General features: G+C 48.8%; 1 long non-coding RNA gene across 1 annotated transcript in view; it reads left to right on the top strand.

Moving 5' to 3' along the window:
• The first annotated feature begins 1,422 nt into the window (after window positions 1-1,422).
• The window catches only part of LOC140409370 (uncharacterized), a 188,566-nt gene continuing 183,796 nt past the window's right edge, over window positions 1,423-6,192 (top strand). Inside the window, exon 1 of the long non-coding RNA XR_011940329.1 lies at window positions 1,423-1,594. This is a non-coding gene — a long non-coding RNA (uncharacterized lncRNA). The remainder of the gene's footprint in view (window positions 1,595-6,192) is intronic.

Genomic DNA, 6,192 nt, shown 5'->3' with positions numbered 1-6,192 from the left:
TTTTAATTAGTTTTCCAATTATTTCCCCCCCCCCCACCAAAAAATTTAACAGATTCCCTATCAGCAAATCAGGGCACAGCTTTACTGTGATGTCACTTCAGTTCCCCCCCCCCCCCCCCCCAAGTTGAAAAGGCATTTTTATCACTTACCTTCCCAGGTTGCTCTCTGGATCTCTCTCTGCAGACTACCAGTTACAAAACCAGAAGGGAGAAATCAAAATGAAAGGGAAAAGCCCCTCCCCACACTCCGCACTGAAGAACCACATTGCATCCAAATGACCATGTTTTAATCCTCACTCGGGCTCTCTCACCCAGGCTGTCTCTAACTTCACGTGTGCAAAGCTGATTGAGTGTGCGCTTTATGCCTCTCTCTTAGATAGAACCCAGCTAAACTGAGATGGCTCTCACTAGTTAAGCTTCATACAGACACATGCAATTCGCACCTTGGCCTCTAGTCAGGCTTCAGGTGATTGACAGATAACTGCCACTCAGTAATTAGGCTGGGGGCAGCTCCAACCAATTAGACACAAAACCTTCAACTGAAAAACAGTTAACCGGAAGACGTGCTTGTTGTGTGAATGAGTGGCGTGATTGGCCAATGCAGAGGGCATTGCTGTGGTTCTGGAGTCGCTGGGTGAGGAGAGAGGAATATACCAGTTGAGTTTTACGATAATCGAGGATTGTCAATATGATTGAGACTAACTTTCAATCCCAGGTTGCCTTTTGCGAATTCCACCAGTTCCCGTTGTGGGATTTCAACACCAAAGCATTAGACAGGGCGACTGGACGACAGATCCAGCAATATTGGCCCTGCTCAATTCACTCCCTCATAGAATCACATAATTTACAGTGCAGAAGGAGGCTATTCAGCCCATCCAGTCTGCACCGGCCCTTGGAAAGAACACCCCACTTAAGCCCACACCTCCACCCTATCCCCGTAACCCAGGAACCCCACCGAAACCTTTTGGACACTAAAGACAATTTAACATGGCAAATCCACCTATCCTGCACGTCTTTGGACTATGGAAGGAAACCGGAGCATCCAGGGGAAACCCACGCAGACATGGGGAGAACGTGCAGACTCCACACGGACAGCGACCCAAGCCGGGAATCGAACCTATGACCCTGGAGCTGTGAAGAATCAGTGCTAACCACTGTGCTACCGTGCCACCCTCTGTGAGAGAATGGCCATAAAGAACAAGCCAGCTTCCTTATCCCAACCTCAATAGCACCAACGTCACTTAGGTGTCACCATGAACACCCAATATTGAGTCTTGTGACATTATGACATTCTCTGGGTGATCAAAGTTGGTTTCTGAAATGCCTGCATCACCCGTGTTTATTACAGCAATGCCTGTGGTGAATTGTGATGGGATGAGGACGCGCCTTTCACTTTCTTCTCAATGTTTATCTTCAGATCAAGAGTGCTGAATACCTTCAGCAGCTGCAGTTTGGATCACTTCCAGCTAATGTTGACCCGTGGTCAAGGGCCGTGTCTTTTCAATTTGCCAAACCTCGACAGGAAAGTTGGAGTCATAGTATGCGGAAACAAGCATGTGGAGAAAAACGAAGAGTGTGACTGCGGCCCAGTTGCGGTAAGGAAAAACCAAACATTGTTATGGGCGAGGCGTTTTCAGAATCCCAAAATGTATCATGGAGTTCAACCAACATCTCCCTTTAATGTATTTGTTGCTTTTCCTAGCACGCGGCTTTTTCCCTAGGTGTGGGATTACAATTATGGACATGTGGGTTTTTAAACACAAAACACTGTTTATTCCATGAACTCAACATAACATCTTGAATAAACATTGGATCTCTTAACACCCCTTACTTCAAAGATAACTCAGAAAATATTGCAACAGTAACTAACTCCTTAAAATGTTCTGAGAAACTTCCACGAGATCTAACACCTTTAAACAGTATCACATCAGGTTAAAGGATATATATATTTTCTGTAGAATGGCAGAGATATATGAGCTTGGTTGACTTCAGCTCCAGCACCTTGCTTTCTTCTTGTATCTCTCTGGACACACACAGACACCCACCCGCTGCTTTTTAAACTTGCAGCTAAAAACCTGCAAAACTAAACTGCAAAATGGCTGACCTGACCTCAGCCCCACCCACTCATTGACATCACTGTTTTCTTACAGATACATTGCTTAAGCATCCATGTCTTAAAAGTACTCTCACATGACAACATGCAAATTGGGAGTAGGCCACTCGGCCCCTCGAACTTGCTTCACCAGTCAACAGGATCATGGCTGATCTGATTGTGACCGCAACTCCAAATTATTGGGGAGGATTCTTCTCAGGATCTACTCCCACTTGGATATAAGTTGGACGTATTAGCGAGAGGCAGCATGGTTTTGTGAAGGGGAGGTCGTGTCTCACTAACTTGATCGGGTTTTTCGAGGCAGTTACAAAGATGATTGATGCAGGTAGGGCAGTGGATGTTGTCTACATGGACTTCATGTAAGGCCTTTGACAAGGTCTCTCATGGTAGACTAGTACAAAAGGTGAAGTCACACGGGATCAGGGGTGAGCTGGCAAGGTGGATACAGAACTGGCTAGGTCATCGAAGCCAGACACTCGCAGTGGAACGGTGTATTTCTGAATGGAGGGCTGTGACCAGTGGCGTTCCTCAGGGATCAGTGCTGGGATCTTTGCTGTTTGTAATATATGTAAATGATTTGGAGGTTTAATTAGTAAGTTTGCGAATGATACAAAGGTTGGTGGAATTGCGGATAGCGATGAGGACCGTCAGAAAATACAGCAGGATATAGATCTGTTGGGGACTTGGGTGGAGAGATGGCAGATGGAGTTTAATCTGGACAAATGTGAGGTAATAATATCACTCATTGTCACAAGTAGGCTTCAATGAAGTTACTGTGTAAAGCCTCGAGTCGCCACATTCCGGCGCCTGTTCAGGGAGGCCGGAACGGGAATTGAACCTGCGCTGCTGGCCTTGTTCTGCATTACAAGCCAGCTGTTTAGCCCACTGTGGAATTTTGGAAGGTCTGATACTGATGGGAAATATACAGTAAATGGCAGAACCCAGAAGAGTATTGTCAGGCAGAGAGATCTGGGTGTACAGGTACACAGGTCACTGAAAGTGGCAACGCAGGTGGAGAAGGTAGTCAAGGCGGCATACGGCATGCTTGCCTTCAACGGCCAGGGCATTGAGTTTAAACATTGGCATGTTATGTTGCAGCTTTATAGAACCTTAGTTAGGCCGCACTTGGAGTATAGTGTTCAATTCTGGTCGCCACACTACCAGAAGGATGTGGAGGCTTTAGAGAGGGTGCAGAAGAGATTTACCAGGTGTTGCCTGGTCTGGTGTTTGGGGCAGCACGGTAACACAAGTGGATAGCACTATGGCTTCACAGCTCCAGGGTCCCGGGTTCGATTCCCGGCTTGGGTCACTGTCTGTGCAGAGTCTGCACGTTCTCTCCATGTCTGCGTGGGTTTCCTCCGGGTGCTCCGGTTTCCTCCCACAGTCCAAAGACGTGCAGGTTAGGTGGATTAGTTATGTTAAATTGCCCTTAGTGTCCAAAAAGGTTAGGAAGGGTTATTAGGTTACGGGGATAGGGTGGAAGTGAGGGCTTAAGTGGGTCGGTGCAGACTCGATGGGCCGAATGGCCTCCTTTTGCACTGCATGTTTTATGTTCCATGTTCCATTAGCTATGAGGAGATGTTGGATAAACTCGCTTTGTTCTCACTGGAACGACGGAGGTTGAGGGGCGACCTGATAGAGGTCTACAAAATTATGAGGGGCATAGACAGAGTGGATAGTCAGAGGCTTTTCCCCGTGGTAGAGGGATCAATTACCAGGGGGCATTGGTTTAAAGTACGAGGGGCAAGGTTTAAATCACAGACGTTACAGTGCATTTGGCCCATCAAATCTGCACCGGCTCTTGGAAAGAGCACCCTACTCAAGCCCACACTTCCACCCTTTCCCAGTAACCCCTCCTAACCTTTTTAGACACTACGGGACAATTTAAAATGGCCAATCCGCCTAACCTACACATCTTTGGACTGTGGGAGGAAACCGGAGCACCCGGAGGAAAGCCACGCACACACGGGGAGAACGTGCAGACTCCGCACAGACAGTGACCCAAGCCGGAATCGAACAGGGGCCCTTGAACTGTGAATCAACTGTTCTAACCCCTGTGCTACCGTGCCAGGAGATGTTCGAGGCATGTTTTTTACACAGAGGGTGGTGGGAGCCTGGAATCCACTTCTGACGGAGGTGCTGGAAGCAGGGACAATATTGACATTTAAGGAGCGTCTTGATAAATATATGAATAGGATGGAAATAGAGGGGTAGGGATGGGATGGTTATTCTGGCATGGTAGCACATTGATTAGCTTCGATTGGGGATATGGTCCTTGGAAGGGTAGGGCATTTTAGTTCAGACGGGCAGTATGGTCGGCACAGGCTTGGAGGGCTGAAGGGCCTGTTCCCGTGCTGTACTTTACCTTGTTCTTTGTTCTTTGTATTATTGCCTAACCCCGATAACTTTTCCTCTCCTTGTTAATCAGAAATCTATCGAGCTCCGCCTTAGAAATATTGAACGATTCTCCATCCGGCGCAGTGTGCCCACGCTGGCAGGGCAATCCTGCGTTCCGGCAGCCGGCCAATGGGGTTTCGCATTGTGTCCATTCCACGCCACTGGGTAACCTACGGGCGTGGGTGCCTTGCCGGTGAAGCGGAGATCCCGCCGACGGAAAATCCCGCAGTCCGATCCCACCGCCTTTTGAGGAAGAGAGATCCGGAAAGTTCCAGAGACTCACGACCCTCAGAGAAAAGAATTTCCCTCATCTGTTTAAAATGAGCGACCCCGTATATTTAATGAGTGACCCCTAATTTCAGATTCTGCCACAGGAGGAAACATCGGGCGTGATCTTCCGGCTTCGGTACACTCGTGCTCAAGTGTAACGAGGCCGGTGAATAGCGGCAGATGTGAAATACATCTAGGTGAAATGGGGCCGGTTTAGCTCAGTGGGCTAGACATCTGGTTTGTGATGGCCAGCTGCGCCAGTTGAAGTCCCACACCAGCTTACCCGAACAGGTGGCGGAATGTGGTGATTAGGGGCTTTTCACACTAATTTTGTACGTGAGACAACAAAAGGTTATTATTATTATACAGGAGACGCGCCAGGCACCAAACAGTGTGCGATGTAACCAGTCCGCACCCCTGGTGAAATCGGGATCTCACTGTAGCGTCGAGAGAAACCAATTATCACCACTTGAGCCCTATTTCCATACAATTAATGGGACCCACTGCATATCCAACGGCCTCCTGTCATTCAGTGGTCTCCCCAGCAAGTGCTCACAGTGGTGCTGATTGGTACTCCGTGTGAAAAACATGAAACTGGCGGAAGGGCTTCTGCGGGGAATGGAGAAGCGGAGTAGCCATCTTTGCTCACAGGCATTGATCCCTCTCTCACTCTCACACACTCTCACACTCACATACGCTCTCACACTCACACCCTCTCACACACTCAATCCCGCTCGCACACTGACATCCTCCAACACTCACACCCTCTCACGCACACATCCTCGCACAGACTCTCACACTCACACCCTCTCACACTCACATCCTCGCACACACTCTCGCAGTCACACCCTCTCTCAGACTCACACTGCCTCTCACACTCACACCCTCTCACACTCACATCCTCTATCACACTCACACCCTCTCACACTCACAACCTAGCACACACTCTCACACTCACATCCTCTCTCACACTCACACCCTCTCAAACTCACATCCTCTCTCACACTCACACCCTCTCTCACTGTCACACAGTCTCAAACTCACATCCTCTCTCACACTCACACCCTCTCAAACTCACATCCTCTCTCACTCTCACACACTCACACACTCACATCCTCTCTCACACTCACAACCTCTCGCACACTCACACCCTCTCTCACTTTCCCACCCTCTCACACTCACATCCTCTCTCACACTCACAACCTCTCTCAGACCCGCTCTCCCAATCACACACTCTCACACTCACATCCTCTCTCACTCACACTCTCTCACACTCACATCCTCTCTCACACTCACAGCCGCTCTCACACTCACACCCTCTCACACCCTCTCACACTCACACCCTCTCTCACACTCATACCCTCTCACACTCACATACTGTCTCACACCCGCTCTCACGCTTACACACTCTCA

The sequence above is a fragment of the Scyliorhinus torazame genome, chromosome 3 (genome assembly GCF_047496885.1).
Source record: "Scyliorhinus torazame isolate Kashiwa2021f chromosome 3, sScyTor2.1, whole genome shotgun sequence".
Lineage (NCBI taxonomy): Eukaryota > Metazoa > Chordata > Chondrichthyes > Carcharhiniformes > Scyliorhinidae > Scyliorhinus > Scyliorhinus torazame.
Note: the sequence above shows the minus strand (reverse complement) of the source record. Positions and strands in the feature narration are given on the sequence as shown.